Source organism: Erpetoichthys calabaricus, chromosome 9 (assembly GCF_900747795.2).
Source record: "Erpetoichthys calabaricus chromosome 9, fErpCal1.3, whole genome shotgun sequence".
In the NCBI taxonomy this organism is placed as follows: domain Eukaryota; kingdom Metazoa; phylum Chordata; class Cladistia; order Polypteriformes; family Polypteridae; genus Erpetoichthys; species Erpetoichthys calabaricus.
This window is the reverse complement of record NC_041402.2, coordinates 13,140,694-13,167,241: the sequence shown is the minus strand read 5'-3', so window position 1 is coordinate 13,167,241 and position 26,548 is coordinate 13,140,694. Positions and strand designations below refer to the sequence as shown.

Sequence of the window (26,548 nt, the reverse complement as noted above, 5' to 3'; positions counted from 1 at the left end):
TTTTCAATTCAGTTTATTTTTGTAAATATCTTATTTCTGAAACCTCAGACAGTAGCAAAAATCGGAGTTAATTATCCGTTTTTCGTTACTTAAAACCTACGATGGATTAATGTGTCGCTTTTCGTATTTGTTATATTTGAGTGCTTGTTGTACTGTATATATTTGTTGTATATATTGTTTGTTGTATGTATATATCTATATGCTGGTAGATAGTGAAGTGTGATACATCAGACTTGTTTCCATTGCTTCAGAGTCCACTGCTTTAAAACACTCCAGCCGACTCTTGTCACAGTGCACAGTAACCTTAGACTCATCATTTCATGAAGCTTTACAGTAAAACCATTTCTGGTGCTGCTGTCGCTTCCAGAGGCAGTTTGGAATTCTGTTCAGATTGATGCAACAGAAAATGGATGATTTTAATGCTCTGTGCGCTTCACTTCTGCTCTGTGAATTTGCGTAGTCTACCACTTCATTGCTGAGCTGTTGTTGGTCCTAGATGCACTTCACAATAATAGCACTTATAGTTAGCAGGGAAGATCCAGCAGAGCAGCAGTTTTACATACTGACTGGTGGCAAATGTGATATCCTATGATTGTGCCACATTTAAAGTAAGTGAGCTCAAACCATTCTACACTCTTGGAAATTAAGGTGGCAGAGTGGTTCTTCAGTGCAATGCCATGGGTGAACCATTTTTGGTTCTCAAAAGACCCATTCACATGAAGGTTCCAGAAAGAACTTTTATTTCTTTAGATCCATAATAGGCCTTATACAGTAGATAACAATGAATAGATGGTAACAGATTTGTGAAATACCAATGGGTCTTGATTTTTAAAAGACTCTTGCTGCATACAATAATACAGGCTAAGTCCAGGTTTTCTTAATCTGTTAGTGTCCTTCTAGGTAGCCTACCAAACATTAAAGATTTCATTCTTTTCCTACACTGAAAAAAAAAGTTACATTTGCGGTGAAAAAGGCAGGTGTAGTTGCCAGAATTTTACCGTAAAAAATATATTGACAATATTTTTAGGTCTACAGTATTTTTCAATCATTGTGTAAACTTTTTTCTTTTACAGCACATTACAATAGAAAATAATTTTAACTATTAATTGAAATAAACCATTGAAATTCCATTCGAAGCACAGACCAGTATATAGTTTGCATCGATAAAGTAACAACAGTCAGTTCAGTGCATAATGAAGTTATTGCATGTTGTCTGGTGTAGAAGTTAAGTTTGCTTTTGTAATATATGGTGCTCTTTAAGTTTACCAGTTTATTGAAAACAACCCACCATAAATCAGCTTCCATAACCTCAAAAAAACCTTCCTCACTCGGAGAAATAAGTTTGCTAACTCTTAAGTTTTTTCCCCCACTGTGCAAAGGTATGCAGTTTACCATGAACAATATGGTAAAAGGAAGTGTTTCCTTATGCAAATATCATAACTTTATGCAAATTTAGAAATCGGGCCCCAAAAAAAAAACAGAAAATGTTTAAGTTCTGAAAAATTGCATCCTACTATGTATGGCAAACATACAAACTTATTTTACGTTGGGTACATATTAATTAAAAGTAATATTGTAGAAACAGCTACACAAAGGAAATACATGTGATCATTTTGAGTTAAATTAATGTAAGGTAGCTGTTTAAAGTTCTTGGTAACCATGTGACAGTGGATTAGAGCAAACTACACATGGTCAACAAACAGCAACTTTTCTTTTAACAGGTTGGTGCAGTAAAATGGAAGGTATAATGGGATGGCATTATTGTGCTTTTTGGTGCTGTGGTTACCATTTTTTCACAGAAAAAAGAATATATATTTTTATGGGGTAACAATGTAAAAAATATTATATTGGTCTGTATGTTTCATTTCAGTATTTCTGTGTAACTGAAACAGTATTTTACCATTTTACAGTTGTATACCTTCGCTATTTAGCAGTTTTACACTGTAAAATTAACAGCTATTTTTTACAATGTACATATTACTAAGTTTTTCAAAGCACAAAGAACCAACTTCATATTCAAAGAACCCTTCCCAGAATGAAATTTTGCTTTGTCCAGCAGTAGTTCTACGAGGAACCATAAAATGCCATTAAAGAATTTATTTTTAAGAGTGTACTGTCAGTGTTTGTCAATGGAGATCGCATGGCTATGTGCTTGGTTTAATACACTTGTTAACAATGGGTGCAGCTGAAACACCCGAAACCAGTAATTTGAAGGGGTGTCCATGTACTTTTTGCCATATTTGTGTATCTGAACAATTCATTTAGTTTGTAACATGGACTGACATCAGATTAAGTACGAGTGAAAGCTTACAGCCACTGCAATCCTCTGCGACTAAGGCAGGTCACCCTGCCATAGGAGGATCTAATAATACAAGTGCAGTTTCCTGAAGCTTATTTCAATCACTGTTTTTAGTGACTTAGCTTGTTATACATCAGTCTTCAGTAAGCAATACTGTTTTCTTTTCCTGAAGTGTTTAACAATATTTTAGCATAAGACTAAATAACTGACATGTGGATTATACGACACAAGTACTGTAAACTTAAGACAGTTTTCATGGATATTTGAATATTGTTAGGTTTTGTTCAGAACTGGCCCTTTTGTATCATAAACTTTGTGACTTCCATTCTCCATGAAAACATAGGATTAAAATTTTATTAGCCATCACTTTAAACGACATGGGGTACAAAACAGGTGGAGTATTCCCTTAAATCAAAATGTTGATGGTCCAGGTCCTATCTCTGGCTCACTGTGTGACCCTGAACAAGTCATTTATCCTGCCTGTAAAAAAAAAATCTTCAACAATTTTACCATATTCTTACCATATAAGTAACCTTGGACAAGGGCAGGAGCTTAATATACAATACAAATAGATAAAAGTATGCACATAAGAAAATATTCTTCCCCTTTTCTTTCATTTGCCTACGGGATCTGCTTCAAGCAAATGTCTTTCATAATTACATAATTAGGGGTGGCACGGTGGTGCAGTGGTAGCGTTGCTGCCTCGCAGTTAGGAGACCCGGGTTCGCTTCCCGGGTCCACCCTGCGTGGAGTTTGCATGTTCTCCCCGTGTCTGCGTGGGTTTCCTCCGGGCACTCTGGTTTCCTCCCACAGTCCAAAGACATGCAGGTTAGGTGGATTGGTGATTCTAAATTGGCCCTAGTGTGTGCTTGGTGTGTGGGTGTGTTTGTGTGTGTCCTGCGGTGGGTTGGCACCCTACCCAGGATTGGTTCCCTGCCTTGTGCCCTGTGTTGGCTGGGATTGGCTCCAGCAGACCCCCGTGACCCTGTGTTCGGATTCAGCGGGTTGGAAAATGGATGGATGGATGGATGGCTCCAGCAGACCCCCGTGACCCTGTGTTTGTATTCAGCGGGTTGGAAAATGGATGGATGGATGGAATTACATAATTATTTAAATGGAGTCTAGCTCTGTGCGTCTTTGTATTTTTGAGTTAAATTTATTTATCTTAGCAAGTCCCACAGTTGATTAATACAACTTGTCTTTCTTCTTCAGCACTGCTATGTCCAGATGAGGGCCACAAATTTAATATGTTGTGCAGAGCAGGCCAGTCCTCACTTTTCCAAATAACAGTATTACAGTTCCTACTGGGAAATTCCAAAGCTAATTGTAAGATACAATCCTTTAGTTTTCTCCTATGTCTTCTTATGGTTTGCCAGTCCTTTTATATCCATCATGGTAAGTTCTACTGAACATATACACTAGACATCCAAACAACTGCAACTAACTCAAATTAATCTGGTCAAGTAGCTATTGTACCTTGTCCCTTTGCAGCACCGCCAGTAAAATAATTTGAGTTTGAGTGTGCAGTCATAAGCCTTCTCCACTAAGAAAAATCCAATCTTATTAAGACTAAATACCTGAGCACAGACAAAGAATTGTTCCACTTTTCCACATCCAGAACAAAATCTAACCTGCACTTCCAATATTATGGTGAACAAACTGTGTGTTCCCAGGGAAGTCCTGTATATCATCCTCAGTTTAGCCCTTTTGTATTTTTAGAATGCCTTTATTATTCCCATATTTTACATATGACTAATTTCTCAATCAGTGGCACCATGGTGCAGTGTGTAGAACTGCTTCTTTGCAGATCCTTTGTGTGAGTCCTATGCAAATGTTTCCTGTGTCTGTAGAGAATTTCCTCCAGTTACTCAAAAGACATGCAGTTTTCATCATTGCTGCTTCCAAATTGGCCTTACATGTGTTTGGTATGTTTGTGGACGTCTGAAATGGACTGACACTCTGTCCAGGACTGGTTCTAATTTGCTTCCATGTTGGACTCTGACCAATTTGAAAATTTAGTAATTTAATGTATTATAGCGGATAAATAGGGAGGGTTGCTGTCAGAAAAGGCATCCGGCTATAAAAAATCAAGCCAAAACCTAGAAAACATTGACCCCAAATAGAGGAGGAAGAAGAAGAAGATAGCTATCCCCTTTTCTGGACATCCTTTATCCATTGAAGGGTTGTGGAGAGTTTTCCTCTACACTTCTACACTGCCAGCATCAGGTGCATGGAAAAATCCAATCCTGGACAAGAATTTTGACATTTATTTTAGCTATTTCAGAGATCATACAGTGACTATAAAATCACCCCTTTGAACGTTTTCACATTTTATTGTGGGGCAACATTGAATCACAGTCATTTGGATTAGGTGTTTTTGAGATTGATCAAGAAAAAAAGACTCTTTAATGTCCAAGTGAAAACAGATCTCTGAAAGTGGTCTAAATTAATTACAGATATAAAATACAAAGTAACTGCATAATGAATCTTCAGTATAACATGCCTAAAGTGGTGGAGCCAACTGGTTTTAGAAGTCATAGAATTAGTTCAATGGAGATCACCTGTCTGGGGTTTCAGTTGATTGTTGTCTAAATGCATCTGAATGTTAAAGGCACAAATTGTGGTGAGTCAGAATGGTGGCCTAACCTACAGAATAAAGACAAAAGAACACTCCAAAGAATTCAATGAAAAGCACATATCTGGGGATTGATACAAGAAAATATCCAAGTTAGTGGATATCCAATTAGATTGTCTTTAGGGAATTGAAAGGATTTGGCACAACTGTAAATCTGTCTAAAATAGACCATCCACAAAAACTGATTGATTGAAAAAGAAGAAGAGTAGCAAGGAAGGCCACCAGGGACAGATTATGGAGAGTGGGGCCCCTGAGCTACAGACATTTTTTGGGTCCTACCTTTACAAAATACTGTAAGTGCTGTACACTTCAACTTCAAGGTTTCAGAGCTTTGTATATAGTGGTCGAGCAAGAGTAAGGACAGAGTCCAAAGAAATATTGGGGCACCCTGTTTAATTCAAGTGCAATGAATACAAAAAACAAGAGCATGAAGATGTAGAAAACAGAAAAATAAATAGAGATTAAAGCCTTACTGGCTCTATTTAAGTGGGTCTGGCTTGGGAGTAACTTCATCATGCTGTCAGCTTGAAACCAAATAAGACACCTCCTTCTGGGGATGTCTGGAGTTTGTAGGGCTTTGACCAGAAGGAGTGGGGTTTTGTCCTGGAGTGGTATTACATACCTTTCATGAGCCCAGAAGACGATGCTCCAATGTGCATGCACAACAATATATCAGACAGTGGCTCAGAAAAATTACAAAAAATAAAATGACAATAGTCTGTGAAGCAAGGGGTCAGCGTTCTTGTTTTGATTAGCTGTTTTTGTTAATATTTTATAGCTTTTCCTGGATGGATTTTCAATACATATACATTCAAACAGAGGTTATGAATTTCAAGGAATCTAAAAATAACATTGTTTTTTCATAATATGGTGAAATGAAAGAGTAGAAAATATTTACCATCTTACTATAATTTGATATTTGTTTGTTGTTTTGGAGCAAACACATCAGCCATTGCATGGTGATCTATCCCAGAACCACTTAGAAATTCCTCTACATTTATCATGCTAGCCTCGCAAAGCATCATGGGGCACTGAGAAAAAGAACAACAGCAACAACATTTATTTATATAGCATGTTTTCATACGAACAATGGAGCTCAAAGTGCTTTACAAAATGAAATAAAAGGAAGTTATAAACAAATATCCATCCATTATTCAACCCGCTATATCCTAACTACATGGTCACAGGGGTCTGCTGGAGCCAATCCCAGGGCACAAGGTAGGAAACAAACCCTGGGCAGGGCGCCAGCCCCCTGCAGGGCACACACACGGGACAATTTAGAGTCGCCAATGCACCTAACCTGCATGTCTTTTGACTGTGGGAGGAAACCCACACAGACACGGGGAGAACATGCAAACTCCACACAGGGAGGACCCGGGAAGCGAACCTGGGTCTCCTAACTGCAAGGCAGCAGCACTATCCACTGCGCCACCATGCCACCTATAAACAAACAAGATTAGACAATAATATTATACAGTATATAAGGGAAAAAGGAAAGTTTAAATGGCCAGGAGAACAGAAAAAAAACTCCAGTTAGGCTGGAGTTTTTCCTAAGAAAGTTTTCCTAAACTAGCCGTAAGGTGGATTTTCAGGAAGTAATTCAGCAAACAAGGTCACCAGCAAATTTGCTGTTAAAAATTGTTTTCTTGTGGCTCTGGGCTACTGCCCAGACATGGAGGCCAGAAAGAGACCTCTGAGAACTCTGAAGTGTTTTACTGTAAACTACAGTGGCTGAGATTAGAGAGACAGTGCAGACAACAACTGTTGTTTGGGTGCTTCACTAGTCGCCGCTGTATGAAAGAGTGGCAAAGTGAAAGCCAGTGTTAATAAAAAAAACACACATGACACCATGGTCTGCTGAGACCAAAATTGAGATTTTGGCCACCAAATTAAACGCCATGTTACACTGCACACTATCACGTTATCACACATTATCACTGTGTAGCAGGGTGGTGGCAATATCAGACTGTGGGGATGCTTCTCCACAGCAGGTCCTGGAGGGCTTGTGAGGGAAGAATGAATGAAGCAAACTAAAGGAAAACCTGGTGTAATCTGCAGGAAACCTGAACCTTGGTAGAAAATATGTTTTCCCTCAAGTCAACAAGTCCAAGCATAAAGTAAAACCTATACAGGAATGGCTTAAAATAATAATGTTAATGTCATGGATTGGTCGGGTCTAGATGGTTTATCTTTCCATTGCTATGCTGATGACACTCAGCTTTACCTCAGGACTACCCCCACCTCCTCTACTGCTCCTCTGCCAATATCTACATTGACTACCTGCCTGGAGGAGATAGAGGCGTGGATGAGGCTCAGTTTTCTTCAGCTAAACAGATCCAAAACAGAAGCCATCTTAGTTGGCACATCACACCATCTCCGCTCTTCACTTCCACTTTCCGCTCTTCGCTATCACTTTCGCTGGCCAAAACATCCCCCTTTCCACATCTGTTACCAATTTGGGTGTTAAAATGGACCCTCAACTCACCTTTGACACCCACATCAAACACCTCTGTAAGTCTTCTTTCTACCACCTCAAGATCATCGCTAAACTCCGCCCAACTCTCACCCTGGCAGATGCAGAGAAGCTCGTCCATGCCTTTGTCTCCTCCAGGCTGGATTACTATAATGCGCTTCTCATCAGGATTCCTGGCAAGAGTATTCAGAGACTCCAGTATATTCAGCATAGCGCTGCCAGGAACCTGATGAGGGTGCGAAAGCATGACCATATCCCCCCAATCCTGAAAACCCTTCACTGGCTCCCTGTCCCACTCAGAATAGAGTATAAGGTCGTTCTCCTCACCCATCAGTGCATTTATGGACATGCCCCCCTTTACTTACAGGAACTCCTTACCCCTCATACCTCCTCACGCACCCTCCACTCTGTACACACTAACACTCTCCAAGTCCCTAGAACCAAGCTTCGCAGTATGGGTGATAGGGCTTTTTCATCTGTGGCGCCGAGACTGTGGAACACCCTCCCTGACTACCTGAGAGCCCCACAGTTGACTGATGTTTTTATATGGAATCTAAAAACTCATCTTTTTAGAAAGATATTTTGTTAAAGTATAAATAGATTTTCTTGTTTTATTATTTTTATTTTTATTCTGTAGCACTTTGAGATTGCTAAAATATAAAGTGCAATATAAATAAAATTTATTATTATTATTATCTTAATCCAACTGCCAATTTGTGGCTGCACTTAAACGAGGCTGTTCATTCATAATCACCATGCAAACTAAAATAGCTTGAGCAGTTTTGTAAAGAAGAACAGGTGAAAATGACACATTTGCAAATCTGTTGGACATAGAGACCTGTGCAAAAAGTGCTATTATCGCTGCCAAAGGTACATCTGCTAAATACAGTCATAACCTGAAGGGATTAAATACTTATACAATCAGTTATTTGCAGAGATCTGTTTTGACTTGGACATTAAAGTCATTTTCTGTTGATCAGTGTCAAAAAAGCCAAATTAAATCCATTCTGATTCAATGCAGTATAAAAACAAAAAGTGAAAAATTTGAAGGGACTAAATATGTTTTACTGGCACTGTATATAGATACAAATATAACTCTTATCAAATTATAATTATTGCTATGATAGGAATTCTATTATTGTGATTGTGACGTGATTGCATACTTAAAACATATGCAAATTGTTCAATGTTTTAAATCTTTTTTTTACATAGTTCAGATGATTGCCAGAGAAATATACAAAGAAAGATGCAGTTAAACAAGGCAGTAAGCTGTTAGATGCTTTTTGGTGTGGATTATTTAAAGTTAGTCTGTGAAGAACTATTATTAATGTCATCTCAAAGTTGATGGATTGTTTACTACATTAAATCAAAACCAACATATAACATTTATAGGAAACAAATTCCTTTTTTTGAACTGACAATATGCAGTGAGTTCCACAAAAGACATTAATGGATGATTGTGGTTATAAAACAACATTTGTGTTCAGTCAAAGTAGCAATGCAGTTGGTTCTGTCTATATCATGGCTAGCCAGATGTACAAACATCTGTGTGCTGAGAGCAGCCTGTGCTTAGCAGAAACCTCTTGATTTGACAGTTTTGAAAATGACTACAGTAAGTACTAAATTTAAATCTGTTAAATGTATAGTAGGCAAAAAGTGTTGCATATGATATGTAGAATACCCAGAACTTAAATATTAAACATTTGTACTGTATGCACTGTACACTGTGCATATAGCAGCCTTTTTTGAAAGATTTGAAAACTATTGTTAAAAAATGGAAAGTGTCACTATTATGTCTTGGGATCCTGAACCTATTGCAGCAGCTCTGGGTACAAGCCACAGAATAATTGACTAAATATAACAGTTCAACAACAACAACAACAACATTTATTTTTATAGCCATAAATTCCAATTAGGGATAAATGTTAAAGAGTCATGTAGTGGTGGTTTTCTGGCTAAGCGATCTGTGCTAGTAACTGGAAGGTTGCAGAATTGAACCCTAGAAATGCCAGAAGGAATGCTCTTGGGCATGGCATTTAAACTGCATTTGCTCCATGGGTACTGCACAAATAGCTGACCCTGTGCTTTGACCCCAAGCCTCTCTCTCTCTCTCTCTCTCTCTCTCTCCCTCGCTCTGAAGAATAAGTTGAATATTTGAAAAGAGACAGATTCCTAATGCAAGTAGAAAAGAGTTAGAGTTATTGCTTATTGGATCCAGCATCCTGAGCATGGATTCAGTTCTGGGCTTTCCTCCAGGTTCCCCTTCATGTCCACAAAGATGTGTACCTATGGTTAATTTTTCACTCCAAACAGCTAGTGTGAATGTGTGTGTGTGTGGGTAAACCCTGCTAAGGACTGGAAATCTGTTCAGGGCTTGTGCCCAGTGCTGCCAGCCTTAAGGCCCCCTGTAACCCTCAACTAGATTAAGTAGGTTTGTAAATGAATGTACAGTGGATTCAAAAAGTTTTTAGAGCCCCTCCCTTGGATTTAATATGATTGGCCATTTTGACTTTGTTGTTGTGACGAAAGGGGAAGTACTGTATGTGAGACATACAAGTAGAAGTAAAGGCATATGAGGCATGCTGAGAGAGTCGCCTTCAAAGATGACAAGTATAAATCTGGACTGGAGGTGAGAAGCCTCCTCACAAATAATGACAGAGTCTGAGAAGCAGGTTTTACCAGAATGTGTTTGAGAGAGGGGAGTGCCAATTAAGAAACGTTCACACACTCAAATACAGAGGAAGGTGCTAAAGGCACATGTAAGGATTGTAAGAATATTTTTGAATCATTCTTTTACCTGTTTTTCAGCAGGTACTATGGCTAGTTTTACTATAAACCTAAACTGAAACATCTTTTTCTTTAAGTATTCACACCCTTTTATGTGGCACTGTAGTCCAGTGCACTGTGTTTACTTTTTATCTTAAGAATTTTATTGGAGTCTACCTATGGCAAATTGAATTGACTGGACATACTGTAGTTTAGAAAAGCACACATGCACCTGTGTATATAAGGTCCCATAATTCACACTACATGTCAGGACAAAAACTAAGCCATGAAGTTTATGGAACTCTCTGTAGACATGTAGACATTCATGATAAAAATCAGAACCTTTCGTAAACCTTTGAGTGTTCACAGAAGCATAGTGGTCTCAATAACTGAAATGGAAGAAGTCTGGAAACACCGGTACTCTTCTTAGATTTGGCTGTGTGGCCACTCTGAGTAATCAGGCAGCACTCCATCAATCAGGTGTTTATGGTAGAGTGGCTGCATGAAAGCCACCCCTGAGCAAAAGGCATATGTCAGTTTGATTGACTCTGCGAGCATCAGTCAAATGTTTCTCCTGTCTGATGAGACAAAAATTAAACTCTTTGGGTGGAACTCCAAGCACTATGCCTAGTGAAGACCATGCACTGCTCATTACCTGCCTAATACCACCCCTATGATGATACATGGTGCTGGCATCATCATGCTATGGTGTTGCTTCTCAGTGGCAGGGACAAGGACACTGGTCGGAATTACGGAAGCTAAATACAGACATGTTCTTGAAGAAAACCTTCTCCCGAGTGTATTCCAGCTGAGATTGGTTTGACAGCTCACATTTCAGCAGCACAGCAATGACACAAAGCATATAGCCAAGACAACGCTATAGTGGTTTTGGGACAAATCTCTGACTTTCCGTGAGTGGCCTGACCAAAACCCAAACCTAAACCCCATGGAACATCTGTGGACAGACCTGATTATGACACTTTACAGACTTTCTCTCTAGTCTAATGAAACTTGACAGAAAACAGAGATGAATTGGCAAAATCAGGTGTGCAAGGATGTAGTTATACCAAAAAAGACTCAAAGCTGGAATTGCTGCCAAAGGGGCTTCTACAAAGTTTTGAATTAAGAGTTTGAATACATATATAAACGAGAGATTTCAGTTTTGATTTTTAATAAATTTGCAGACCTTTCTGAAAACATGTTTTCATTTTGACATTATGGCATATTAAGCATGGATTGATGGTGAAAAATTTCAAATTTATCCATTTAAAATTAAAATATAAAATTAAATTTATCACATGATACAGTGTGCAGAAAGTGAAGAGGTCCGAATAATTTCTGAGTCCACTATATTATGGTAAGTATGTAAAACATAAGAAATATAATGAGAAATTTTAGAAATGAGAGGATAGCAGTCCATCTGCCTTTTCTCATTAAGGTCCTGTCACATTACACTATTTTTCCTGTGAGTTTTAGACTTTATTTATGTCATCTTAATGACTTGGGAGCAGTGATATACCCCCATGACCTCTAGTCATGCAGTCATGTGTGATATCTCCAGTGACTCAGTCCATCCAATTTGCATGTTGCCTAAATAAAATTAATTTTGTCTTAAGTTGTAGGGGTGGGCTTTGTGTGTATGAGAGCTGACAACCAATGAATACCCACCCAGAAGTACAATGCAAATATTGCAGCTACAAGGAATAAGGAATGCCAAAGTTTTGGACTCACAAACAGAAAAGAAACTCATGTGTCTTATGTTTTATTTGTAACTAAAAAAAAAAGGCAGAGATTCCTGCTGAACTCATCATATATGTAAAGCACCAGCTTTGTCCAGCAGCACATTATTGCCTGTCACAAAAAGGGGCAAGTTTGTGATGTTCTAGAAATGTGAAACTGTGCTGGAAAATCATCATGGAGTAGCCTAATTTGTCACCCCCTTGTGATTTATAGTCAGGTAATCTGACAATTTCAGGCAACAAGATCAACAATGGCAGTCAAGTTTGACATCCCCTCTAACTAGAAGTCATGAGATGTGACTCTGGCTTTAGGCAATGGACTAGCTTACTGAGTATCTCAGTATCCAAATACCTCATCCCAATACCTCATCCCGATGTCTCCGTTTTACCTACATCCCTATATAGATTTTATTAGATTGTCAGGCCTGTTTTGTGTAAAAGTGCTCCTTCCACTATTTTTTACTGGTATTTTTGGATATATAAGTCACTATTTTAATTAAAGAATTTTATTGAATCAACTTATTCAATACTTTCAAAATTTTAAAAACTTGGATTAGATTCCCATCTATCTTTTTCAAATTCAAATATAATTCACTTATATTGAGAGTATGATTTGTCCTTTTCCTGCACACAGTACTCCTGATAAGATTTTTCTAGGAACTACACAATGCTCCATAATTTTTAGTTAAATGTTTTACATTGTAATTTAACATTTTAATTACTTAATTAGTAAATGTTGCCTATACTCTTAAATATACCTTTAAAAATAAAGATTCTAAAATGGCACTTCACTATGTCGTGTGGTTCCTAATAGAACCATAGCTTGATAAAGAAAAGTTTCACTCTATGAAAGGTTTTTTGTATATGAAATTGGTTCTTTGGGGTTTGAAAGGGTTCATAATATGAAATGTTCAGCGTATAGTCGGCTACCTGGCAGGGTATTAACAGATGAAGAAAAAACTGAACTTAGTCAGTGTGGTTGTGTGCAGCAAGAGTATTTTCAGAATCATTAAACTATTATTATTTTATAACTCTGCTATTAAATAATCATGATTATTTATAGAGCCTATTACTGATCTAAATAAATAGAGGATATTTCTGGAACCTGTATGTGGATGGTTCTTAAGAGAACCAAAATCAGTTCTCCTATGGCATCGCTCTGAAGAAGAGATCTGGCACCTTTATTTTTAATAGAATGAATAAAAATATAAAAATTATAAATTTGTTTGAGTAAATTTATAATTAAGGTTTCTTCTACCTGCAATATGTCATTGCTTCCATGTGAAGTCCAATTTGGGAGCACTGGGAAAGCTTGAGGGAACAAGACAAGGAACTCTGGATGTCTCATAACTAGTTCTTCTATTTTTTCAAAAGGAACCTTAAAGGTCCAAAACTAAAGGAAGATGACTTCCAGTCATATGTCCTCAGGACCCTATAAGGAGAGATGAAATCAGAACAACTCAGTTCATCCCAGATGGAAGCTAAGACGAAACTTATGTTAGAAAGGATTGGTGGTGGCTCCATTAACTGATTATTGCTATTGTTAGGGAAAAAAAACTACCTAAACACTACCCATGGTCAAAGTGTCACAGGTGTCTGTTCACACTTATAGGTAATCTAACTTAGACACCATTAAAATATCCGACTATGCCACCCAGTTTTATTAAGAGACTGGGAACTCCTGAAATTTACCAATAATAGCACACAGGTTTCTTTAAATTGGGCGGTGAGTAAACACACAATGAAAGACACAACAGTAATCTCAGAAAAAAGCAACAGTAAGTTCTATTGTACAAGACAATATAAGGTACATTAAAAAGATAAACGAACATAACAGAACCTAAACATATCAGGAATTAATTTCCTTTTTTTCAAAGGAAAATACACAGTCCACACTCTAAAAGTCCGTAAAAACAAGAATTGGAGGATACAACCTTTAGTGGTGCAGAGTCCAGTTTGGGCACTGTGTTACTCCAACACTTAATTGTTCATGGATGCACTCTGTTCCCCGGCAGAAGTTGTGTCAAATTGTTGACTCCCTGTCAGCGTCTCTTCGTTGTTCCTTTTTCTTTCACTCTGGGCTCCTTTTGTGGCTGTGACCTAGGCACGCCTCATTCCTCGTCTGTCAGCTTTACTGGGTCCTTTCATGCAGATTCCCTCTCTCGCTGAACCCACATCCGGCGTCTCTTTGTGGAGCTGTCTCTTCCTCCCTGGAAGTGTTGCCGTCCTTGTGCCTCACGTTGTGCCAGCCAGGTACCCTTGTCTGCCTGCGAGCCCCTGTGCCCTGTCCGAGTGTCTTGGCAGCGTTTCCTGTGGACTCTCCCTGCTGCCTTCTGCTGGCCAGCAGTTTATATTTACTTCACCCCTCTGTTGTCAGTCCTGGACAAACAGTTTAATCAATGGCACATCTAAATTGCCTGGGTTTAACAATTAATAAAAACACAAGTTAACAAAATGTATGGTTACCAAACATTAATAAGTACAGATATGCTGATTAGGAACCAATATTTCCAAGCCAGGTAAATACAGACATTCTACCAAGGTCAGACTTCAAAGCAGTGATTCCCTTGCAGGACAGCAAATACCATTAATAAGTGCAGATAGCCTTTTAACTTCTCACCCCCCAGTCCCAACAGTGGGTGCCTAATGAAACCACCCAGTGCACAAAAAAAAATGTAAAAGTGTCCCCCTCTGACAAAAGTGCAACTTTACATTACAAGTGTATCTGCAACATGGCTGGGACCTTACAACAGTTTTGAGGAGAACGTCCCATGCTGGTACTCTAAAGCGTAATAGAGCAGATGATCTGTATGACCAGAAAGAAATAGGCAACCATCACTGCTCAGGGTTAGGGTTTAAATATTTTAAGTAAGATTTCTTCCATCTAATGACATCTGTCGCTGGTCATCACCACTATTTAACACACTCTTTGGCTAAGAGGTGCACTGATGAATACCTTTTGAAATATCTTTGACTTTTTCACCATGAAATAGACCCAAACCAATATTAATCCAAAAAGATGCTTCAATTGAATTCACATAAGGAACCATATACTTTAGTGCAATGAGTAAGGCTACATCTATACTAGTATGTTTTTGTTTATAAATGCAGATGTTAGTTTTAATTATTGCCTTACTTCCATGCTACCTCCACATTTTTAACCCTCAAAAAATCGAGACCTTAGAAGGCGCTTTCCAGAACCACACACTTCTGAAAATGCCAGCTCAGAATTTCAATGTGTATGGGTGAAAATGTAGACTCTAATCATGATCTGATTTGTGTGTGCTCGTGTTGTGGCCTTTGCCTGATTGGATCCTGCTCATTATGTGGTTGGACACCCTTCACAGAAAAAGTCAAAAAACGTCAAAGTGAAATTTATTGTTATCTCAACCATATACAAGTATACAGATAGACGAAATTGCGAAGCTCAGGGTCCACAGTGTAAAACATGACATGCAAATAATAAATTAAAAATAGAATTAAAATTTAAATTTAAAATTAAAACACAAACAGGACAAGACATTGTGCAAAGACAAGACAAAGAAGTAGCAGCAATATTGATGTGTAAGATATGTAATATAATAAATAAATAATAGATATAGATAATACAGAAATTATCAGTGTATGATAATAGTTGTTTAAGACATGTGTAAACAATGACAGGTCAGAATGTTTCACAGCAGAAGGATAACAAGAGTGTCAAAATATTTAAAGGTCAGTATGAGATTTTCAGTTCTTTTCTACATGCACACTCGTCTTTGCAGGAAAGTGGCTCGCATGTATAAAAGTTCTGTTTTTAGAGGAGGTTGAGGCAGTGTGGAAGATCAAACCATATTAACGACATAAAGACAGAAGAGTCGTGTTTTGTACAATTTGAATGCTGCATACATTTACAAAAGGCAAATAAGTTACTGGCTGCTATAATATTCAGTGTAGGCAAATGTTTATGTCAAATGCTTTTTTCATTGTTTTAGTGTGGACAGAAATATTTTCATAAACAATGTGAAAAGTCTAGTGTGGACAGAGATAATTTTCATTTAAAAATGCTGTTTTTAAATGAAAACACAGTGGCAAGCATATACCCTAAATCTAGTTGTGATATATTTACACAAAAATATCTTATGGTGATAACTATCCAGAGATGAGAAATAATTTTGGCAGAGTTAAACAGAACAAATATGTTTAAAAAAGAAATTTACAAATTTAAACATATTGGTTTTGTTGTTCAGCTCCATGAATCTCAAGAAACTCTTCATTTTAAAAACTATGTCTTACTTTCAAAAACTAGGACTGCACACCACAAAAACTTATAATTCTCAAAATGGAAGAGGGGAACCATGGAAACCCCTGAGTCACAATACAAAAATAATGCTATTTTAATATTCAAAGATTTATGAAAATATTTTATGTAGGATGTATTTTAAAAGGAGCAAACAATTAAAAAGGATAAGCCTAAACTGCTCACTTAAAAGCAAAAAAAAAACCAAGTGTGAGATCCAAAATCAAAATTCTCTATCAAAATCTGCAAGATCCAAAAGAAAGCCAAGCAAACATGAACAATTCTTGGAACATATGAAGTTATTTTTCATTTGGTCTAATCTCACACCACACTTAACACACACACACAGAAAAAACAAACTGTACACATAGGCCCTATCCACTTAAGCACTGATTATAAGTGATGCCTACACAACCTATCACTCCTCAGCACTCCACAAGGTGACTCATCTTTGGCATTAAAAGCATACAGGTGTCACCAGGTATAATCAAGATCTAAAGGTTACTTTGGTTCCCGAGAATGACCTAAATATATGAAGGTTGATACACCTTGGCTAATGCCACTTACCAACCAGTGATGAGTTACTTCCATCCAGCTGCTCTCTATTGGAAATGTCTCTCTCAGCCTGCTAACCCTGTGAGAAAGAAAGTTTCAGTCTTCTCACATCAGGTGCCCTGTATTTACTTTATTACTTCGGTCACTTCAGAAATGCCTGCAATTTAACAGCAAAGTAGTACTTATTAATATATTTATTATATAACAACAGCAGAGGAAACTACAATAGGATGCAAATGAATATTAATGTCTGGATGTAAGGTTTGTTAAAATGCACCATTGCCTTTAAGTCAGAAAGCTTACTGAAAATTAGCACCAAAAGAAACATCATTGTCAAAAGATGGTGTCTTCCCAGAAGCTTGTTGAAATGCAGCAGTCAAGTTGATGCATGGATGACATCTTCAATGTCCTAATGAATGAAACTCTTTGATGGAAACTGAGTCTTTCTCTATCTCTCTGATGTTTCTCTACTCTCTCTCTCTCTCTCTCTCTCTCTCTCTCTCTCTCACACTCTGGTCTCATTCTTTATACCTGAAGACATGTGGGGTACTGGACCTTGTGATGTTACACAATGATTCTGGTGATGGATAGCTCCAGCTAAAAGCTTTGATTCTGGGTGTTTAATCTGTGCAATCTCTTGCTGTCTCTAGTTCCCTTTTCTTTTAGATTGTATATTGTCTGGTCGTTAAAAACTAAGACTATACATTTAGAAAGAAACGAAAGTGTGCATAGACAGATAACATACCACAGCATTATTCTGTGCAAAAAAAGTCCCAAGGAGTGCATTTACTTGCAACTTACTTCCTTAGAAGACTGGCATCCTTCAACATCTGCAGTAAGATGCTGCAGATGTTCTATCAGATGGTTGTGGTGAGTGCCCTCTTCTACGCAGTGGTGTGCTGGGGAGGCAGCATTAAGAAGAAGGATGCCTCACGCCTGGACAAACTGGTGAGGAAGGCAGGCTCTATTGTTGGCATAGAGCTGGACGGTTTGACATCCGTAGCAGAGCAACGGGCACTCAGCAGGCTCCTATCAATTATGGAGAATCCACTACATCCATTAAACAGTGTCATCTCCAGACAGAGGAGCAGTTTCAGCAACAGACTGCTGTCACTGTCCTGCTCCACTGACAGACTGAGAAGATCATTCCTCCCCCAAACTATGCGACTCTTCAATTCCATCAGAGGGGGTAAACGTTGAACATTATTCAAGTTATTGTCTGTTTTTTACCTGCATTTTTTATTACTCTTTAATTTAATATTTTTTGCTGCTGGAGTATGTGAATTTCCCACTGGGATTAATAAAGTATCTATCTATCTATCTATCTATCTATCTATCTATCTATCTATCTATCTATCTATCTATCTATCTATCTATCTATCTATCTATCTATCTATCTATCTATCTATCTATCCTATCTATCTATCTATCTTTACAGTCTGTATAAGGAAAAACCTTGGGACCTAGGTAGATGACAGAATTCTTTTTTTGGGGCTTGGGTTTATTGGCATGTAATGCACGAATCACCCATTGCAATAGCCCATGTCTGTCTGTCTGTCTGTCTGCCTGTCCACATTAAACAACTCGCCCACTTGTGAACCAATGTTGTTGAAATGTGGCACACTTATTCTGCAAGGAAGTTCCTTGAGACAGTTTAATTTTTGTTGTGATTTCTTGAACAGATCGTGCTATACAAAGTTTGTAAATGTCAAAATCTCCCATTGAGAAGCACATAGGGAATTTGCGAGCTTGTTTATTTGAAAATAGAGGAACATTCCGTACGACTTCAACTATGAATTAGTTTACTGTTTTAATTTTACTTTGTCAGCGGTTACACCAACTTGAATATTTTGTAAATTTTCCTTTTTTTCACCTCCGATTGCCACAGAATGCGTTTGTGGGTAGGAAGTCACTGTCACTGGCCGCTTGTGAATGCGCGGGATGACAGCCCTTCATTGGCAGGTCAAAATGGGAAAAATCTCTACATCCGGAAGTTGTTTCTGCTTTCTGCAATCTTCCCAGAGGCTTGAAGACATACAGAAGAGAGGTGGCGCATCAGCAGCTCATTTGACAGATAAGTTTAATGAGTTTCTTAAATGTAAAAGTATAAAATGCAGGCAAGGGAAACAAAAGATTATCTAGACATGAATGTAGTGTGGCTATGTGCAGAACAGATAAACATTTACTTAGTATTTACCTTCAACTAAACTACCTTCACAGCTCCATTACCTGCAATGTTTAATAATTCACTGTTTTACTAAAACTATATACTTTACTTGGGTGACCAGACATCCTGATTTCAGGCTATGCGACCTGATAAATAACTGAAGGATGTCAAAATGGCCTGTTTTAACAGACTGTCCATCTAATAAAATATTGCTCTACCAACTCAAGCATCCTCACAACATATTTAGACCATATTTACAAACCTATAATGGGCACAAAACCCCATAACATCTGTGTAACATATAAGAATAAAACATTGTCAAAAGTCCAACAGGAAAGCTTCATTAAGAACTTGTGTTGAATATGAACAGCATCCGAGGGTGACAAGAAAAAGACAAAAACAGACAGAACTGCTATTTATTTGTTTATTTCTTGACCCTCTCTGGTGATGATGAAATAAAGCAGCCAATTGAGGATGGGGCTTTGTGCATGGGAAATGATATGTGAGTGTCCCAGTTTGGGACTTTGAATATCTGGTCACCCTGTAATTTACCCTCAGAGTGCCACATTCACCTTCATCGGTAATGGTCAGTGGCTGTAATAAAGTTTGTCATAAATGAGCAGCTTTGCAAGGCCTATTACATGAAAATTACTGCATGCTCAAACATAGAAAGAATTACAAAAGAGTTAATTTATTTAGGTTATGTTAATTGGTACTTGCATATTCTCACTGTGGGTGAATATGGTGTGTGTGTTTATGTGTGTGTGTTTGAGTGAAAATGGTCCCTGTGATGGACTGAGTCCTGCAGGTCTGTTTTCAGCCTTTTGCCCAGTCTTGGTGGGATAGCCTCACAACTGTGAAATGGATTGAGGAAGTTCTAGAACCGACCTACTGAACTCAGTCCATTGACAGCTACAGTGCCTGAATAGTTCTCAAGTGCATCTGTGAAACCATGAATACATTGTCTGACTTGTTCAATATAGCAACTGCACTTCAAAAATGTTGATTTTTATCCCTCCAGGTTAACAAGTATGCCCATGTTTTTTAACTTCATTTTTTCCATAGTTAAGCTATGTAGTTATGCTTTCAAATCTTGTTATTTACACAGTGAAATAATAAAATTAACAACAGAGCAATATACAAAGTCCAATGTGCTTATATTGTCTGCACAATAGTTTTCCTCTGTAAGGTCGCCCTTGTTTGATTTGCTCTTTATTTATTATCCTGAAGACCAATAATAAAAGGTGGTACTTTATCCTTCCTCCTGTATTGATAAAAAGAAAAACAAATAAAGAAAATTACAAACTTACACTGACAAGAAACATGTCACTTCAAAACCATTTTTTGGGAAATGCAATGTTGACATTTGATAAACTGCTCATAGATCTGTAAATTTATGATATTTCCAATGCACCATAATTTATGAATTACATTTAATAGAAAATGTTTGGCAAGAACATGTTATTAACTTCAGCTCAGCTTGTCCGTTCCTATACATGTCAATATCTCATTGTGGTTTTATTCCCTGACTCCACCATTTGTCTTTTTTTGTTATGTCCCTGTTCCTTTTATTCAGTAGTATTAATTGCCTTTAATTTAGTTTGGAGCCAAAAGGATAGGGTCTTCAATTGATCAGTGGTGCACAGGTGTTGCAACTAAGAGCTGCAGTCACCTAAGGGACACAAAAGGTCCAATTGATTACTAAGCTCTTCAATGTGGCATTGCCTTTGGCCCCCAACTCGTTTCTTTTTAACATTGTTGTTTTCAGTTTATCTCGTTTTGATTTTTGCATTACCTTTTAGTTAATGTAATAGTTTCTCCTTTGGATTAGTGTTTGGGCATATTTAAAGTGTTGCATATATTAAAATGTCTAGTTTAATAATTTCTGTTTTTGACCATTTTTTCTGTCTGTTGGATTATGCAATTGTTCTTTTTTAATTTGTGTTAATCTTAATATTTGAAGTTTATTAAATTCTAGTTTAATCCATTCATCTATCCGTTTTCTGATCCACTTACTTAGGGTATGGTCACAGGAAGCCTCACACCTTTTTGTCATTTTTAGCACACAACATGATCAAAAGAGACAGAAAAAAATTACAAGGTCAAGAAAAAGTCAAAAATATGGAAAAGGGATATCCTGAAGTCTTGTTTATTTATTATTTCTTTTTTGATGTTAACATCACTTTTCTTTATGATTTGCATTATTATTTTGCTCTTTATGTATCTGTATTCATATCTTTGCTATGTACTTTGTGTTTTGTGGGTGCTTCCCTAAGTGGATGAGTCACTTGCCCATCACTGCAAGGAACTGCAGGGACCTATAGTCCCTTGCCGGCAACTCAGAAGCACTTAGAAGTCGGTGAGTGTTTCTTTGTTATTTTGTATTTTGTGATTTCTAGAATATTTACTTTTTTGCTCTGTTTTTTGACTTTGCTATTGCATTAACTGTTTTGAGACTTTGCTGGCAACTCCTTTTTTGCAATTTTTATGCTCCACGGGGCTTCATTTATTACAGAACATTTTTTAAATAAAATATTTTTCTTGGCTGTCAGATTTCCACCCATAAAACACGGGAACATATTCAAAAAGTATAAATACGCCACAATGTACATATATACTAAATAATATGCAAATAAATAGCATTAATGCAAATGACAAAATGAGAAAGAACACATTAAAATAATAAAGAAACAATAAACATGACATAAAAAGGACAATACACAAAAGATAGGGCACAAACCTTGGCTGAAACATAACTAATGTGTGTTGTTGTGGTTTTAGTAGTATCAAGACTGCTTTGCCAATTATGATGACAATCTTGGTTATCTCAGCCGTAAAGACGCATTAGAGACAGAAAAGATATTAGAAGCTCCATAGCACTTGCAGTACAAATATCCTCACCCTCTTTTGCTTGTAGGGGCTTTCCATGTACTGAGTTTTCCTGTGCAGTAATATGCATGATGGTGCCTTTAAGAAACACACTGCACTCCTCTGTGGTGAATGAAAGTACAATATGAAACAGTTGTATCCAAAGTCCTTAAGCAAATGCCAAAATTAAAAAATAAAAGTAAATTCAAAAGCCACAACATTAAACATCCAAAAATGCACAAATGTGATGGCACTAAAGAACAGTCTTTCACAAAGGCCAAATAAGCTCAATGATAAGGTGATGGCCTCTAGTTAGACTTCTTTCCTCTATTTTCAGTGTTCATCCCATTGTGTAAATGAAGCATGAGTAACCTCTCATAACAGCAAACTCTGACAGATGTGATTGGGGCAAAAAGCAGGCAAAAGTAGGAGATAAGGAGTAAAAACCAAATTCTGACACAGAGATGTGGAACAAGCTTCCCATGATCATTCATACTATTCTCCCCCCTTAGTGGACATTTTTAAGATTTGCATTCTTTGCAACTACTAGTCATAACAATTTATTGGGAGAGGTAAATTTGTAAGTGTTGAAATAATTTGCATAAGATAGTTGTATAACATACATTATACATTATATCACTCCATATACTGTATCTCTCATAGATAAAAAAGTTACTGAATCAGTTATAATATGAGTCTCACATTAGCATCTGTGGATTACCTTATTGACTCAGATCAGGTATGCGACAGCACTCCGGGACAAGTGGGAGTGCTGTCACTAATAGTCTTGTGTCTTCCCTCTGCAGCTCCAAGAAGACGCTCCTTGAGGGTTAAACAGCACCCAAGCATAAATAAGATCGGAAGTTAATGAGCCAACAGATACCAGTTACGAGGCCTCAAACCCCAACCAATTTCAGGCCAACTAGTTTCTTAAATAAAAATTGATCCTTGTTCTTAATTAAACCTGCTGTTTAATTCCGTGGCTTATTGGTGCTCTCATTCTGCCACAGCAGACATTGCCAAATGGATTGATTTTCTTTTTTTGTATGAGCACCGTCCAGATAATTTGTGGACCTGAACAGATCAACATTTCTGAGACTTTCACCTTTCTTTACTCTCAGATTTTCTATGAAGGACACAGGTTTCTGTTTATGTGTTTGGTTCATTTTGTATATCATTATTGTTTGCCTGCTAGTTAAGGAAAAAGAAGCAATTAAGTTGTCAGAGTCTTAAATAACAAGTCAATTTAACTTAAGGTAAAAGAAGTTAATTTGCAGCAAAAACTGGACACTAATTAAGAAGAATGTTAGAATGAAAACCAGCAGCAACAGTAGTGCTTCCTGGACCAGAGTTGGAGACCCCTGGTTTAGAGCTACTTTACTTGCTTTTTGAAATTATTCTTCATTTTATTCCTCAGTACACTCTTGAAAATAAAGGTGCCCAAGAGGTTATTCAGAGCGATGCCATATGGGAACCATTTTTGGCTCCCAAAAGACCCACCTGCATGAAGTTTCTGGAAAGAACCTTTATTTATTTAGATCCATAACAGGCTCCAAATATGGTAACATATTTGTGAAATACAAATAAGTCATGATTTTAAAAGGACTCTTGCTGCATACAATAACACAGGCAAGTCCATTTTTTATTAATCTGCCACTGTCCTGCTAGTTAAATCATGTAGGCACATTAAAGATTTCAGTTAGTTTTTCTACATACCTGTATTAGGATGTTTTTCAAACCACAAAGAACCAACTTCATATTCAAAGAACTCTTCCCAGAATGAAATGGCACTTTGTCAAGCAATGGTTCTAAGAGGAACCACACAACCCAGTAAAGAACCATAAAATGCCATTAAAGAGCCAGTACGTTTAAGAGTGTTCTACAAATTTGTCTTGCTTATTTTCCTATCATCACTTAACTGAGTCTCTGTAGGGCAATTCAATAAATAAACATTTATTTTATGAATACATAAGTCAGCTTTGAAGATGTATGACAATAGGCACCTCAAAAATGTTTTATTCCATGATGTTTTCAAAATAAAAACCATTCAGCTAATCTGTTTTCTACTAGTTCGCTTCATCTTTGGTTTTGCAGAAAGCTAAAGAGTGTTGCACCCTAAATGAGGCCCAAAAACACTTTTTACAACTGTGTTCCAGGGTTGTCCTTTAATGAAACCTCGCTAAAGATCACTTCGACTGCTGTTCTAAAGTTGATTAAAGGAGCATTTTACACCTGGGGTTCATTATGAGTTGCAGTTAAAAAAAAAAAAAAAAACTTATCCTGAAACCTTAAGCAAACTTCCACAAAAGTGAAGGATAAATGGCTTCTCCGGAGAGGCGGTGACTTTACCTTTGTAGTTTTCGGGACTCATGAATCCTCGCAGCCCCCGCGTTCTTCTTTCTTGATTGGGAAGAAGCAGCCTAACAGCCTCAAAAGCATTTCACTTTTGACAGGTAACATTATGTCCTTGATCATGTAAAGAACTGCTGTACCTGTATTAAATGACAGATTATTGCGAAGATGTGATAAAACATGCAATGAAACGAGAACAGAGAGATTAGATTTATATACATCTTTTGTTGATGTTAGTTGTTCCGATGTGATATATGCAAATGTTTACCGTTTAATAATAGGAGACTATACTTTTAAATGCCTGTGCGATGTCTGAAGTTGTTGGAGTTTTCCCGTCTTTATTCCGCGTAGTCCGAGTTTCTCAACACATCCCAAAACCTTATTTGAACTGCGGAAGTTTGCATATATTTGAAAATCCTTCGACCAGTCCACGGATGGCTCCTGTCTTGTGTCTCTATTGGCATAAGGACAGTGTATGCTTATCGGGTTCCTAAAGATTAAGTGGGTTCACCGAATAGATACATCCTACTATTCTGAGTTAGATAATTCATTCACATGGTCGTTCTATTTATACGTAAAGCCTGTCAGAGAAATACAGTAAACTTCTTTCACGTGGTAAGGATATGCAAGAATTCAGAGTAAATATTCTTTTTAACTTTAAGGCATCAGTTCCGTTAGATTCCCAATTGGTAGCATATGCTAAGTTTGCACGGCTTTGCTTGAGATTATCTTCAAGAACTCCAGTATTGTTCAGTTTTCTTTGTGCATAGCAAATGATGGCTAGCTGTCCGTTCATCCTTAGTTATTGCCTATTGCTCTGCAATCCTGTACCGCACAAGAAGGCGGTGACGGATGTTTTTTGTTAGGCAAGCTGTTGCATTCAAGAAGTATAGTTTTTTCCCCTCTTTTGTTTATTTCTTTTTAAACGTGTTTTCGTTTTTGTAGCTGAATTACAAGAACACACATGTCTATTCATAATTCGACTGCTGTAAATAACACTATAGAAACACATCAGTGCGTTAGAAAAAGTAATAAAAGTTCAGAAAACGGACCTTTGATTGCATAAATGTGACGGCAAAGAAATGGTGTATGTAATCATCCTTAAAACAGAAATAAGAAAAATAATGATCATTTACAACAAACACTTTTGCTATTTATTGTTTATCTTTATCCTTATTATCATGATCATTTTTGTTTTTCAAATACAGTCTCTTTTACGCTGAGTAATGTTAATGTATAGTTCGTGTTAAATTAACACTTTGAGTGCAAACATGGGACCACTCTTAACACATATTAAAGGGTTGCTCTAACACTATAAAGCCTAATTTAACACAATTTTACTGTTTACAGGATATGCTGATTTTAATTATTATATGAAATCCGTTAGCCAAGTTAGACGTTTTCCTTTCCTTTTAGTTATTTTGGTGTGTATTTGAGAAGGTGGTTATTGTTTGTTATAATAATATTTAATATTTATTTATTGATTAAGCTTGTGTAAAAAGCTAAATTTCCCTCTGTGGACAAATAATGTGCTATCTATCTATCTATCTATCTATCTATCTATCTATCTATCTATCTATCTATCTATCTATCTATCTACTTAAATAAAAGCATATATATATTTTCCGAAAAACATACAATGATATGAAAAAGAAACAACATTTATAGGGAAAATATTGTAAATTACAAAGAATCCATTGACTTCTATGAAGCACGCTTCATTGTCTTTTAAAGTGTTTTGTTTTTATTCGGCATAAAATTTTGCAGCATATTGAGCGTTCATTACCGTCTTTAATAATGGCCGAAAATTAACTTGATGTTTAAGAAAAAATAAAAATGTTTCTAATTCACATACTTCTTTCTTTTTATATAATGTAGTCAAGTGTTAAATTGTTTTGGTTCTGTTTTAGAGAAAATAAAACAGTAATTAACTGTTTTAGAAGCGATCGGTTACAAGGTATCTAAAAATATTTTCAAGCAAGCCAGTTACACTTCTTTGCAAGAAAATACATGTACAGTATTCTTAAAAACAAAGGTGCCAAAGTGGTTCTTCAGAGCGATGCCATAAGGGAACCACTCCTAGTTCCCAAAAGAACCATCATCATGAAGGTTTTAAAAAGATTTGTTATTTATTTGGACGCATAACGAGTCCCATAAATAAACATGAATATAGATAAAAACGGATTTGTGAAATATAGTAATGGACTCATGATTTTAAAATGAGTGTAATAAAGGCTAAATGCAGGTGTTCTCGATCTGTTCTTGATCTGTGTTTTCTCCACAGATTAAGAACCTTTTCAATGCCTAAATAACGAATTTTATTAGCAAATAACCCTTTACACAATAAAATAATTCTTTAACAAGCAATTATGTAACCAAACAACCCAGTAAAGGACCATTATTGAAGCATAATTT

The 26,548-nt window shown here is 37.0% G+C and overlaps 2 protein-coding genes across 3 annotated transcripts in view; one reads left to right on the top strand and one right to left on the bottom strand.

Annotated features, from left to right (window-relative positions):
* LOC114657372 (LIM/homeobox protein Lhx2) overlaps positions 1-26,548 on the top strand; it is a 412,444-nt gene that overhangs the window by 47,560 nt on the left and 338,336 nt on the right. The gene's annotated exons all lie outside the window — the stretch shown is intronic.
* Positions 1-26,548, bottom strand: part of dennd1a (DENN/MADD domain containing 1A) — a 1,314,459-nt gene that overhangs the window by 1,114,270 nt on the left and 173,641 nt on the right. The gene's annotated exons all lie outside the window — the stretch shown is intronic.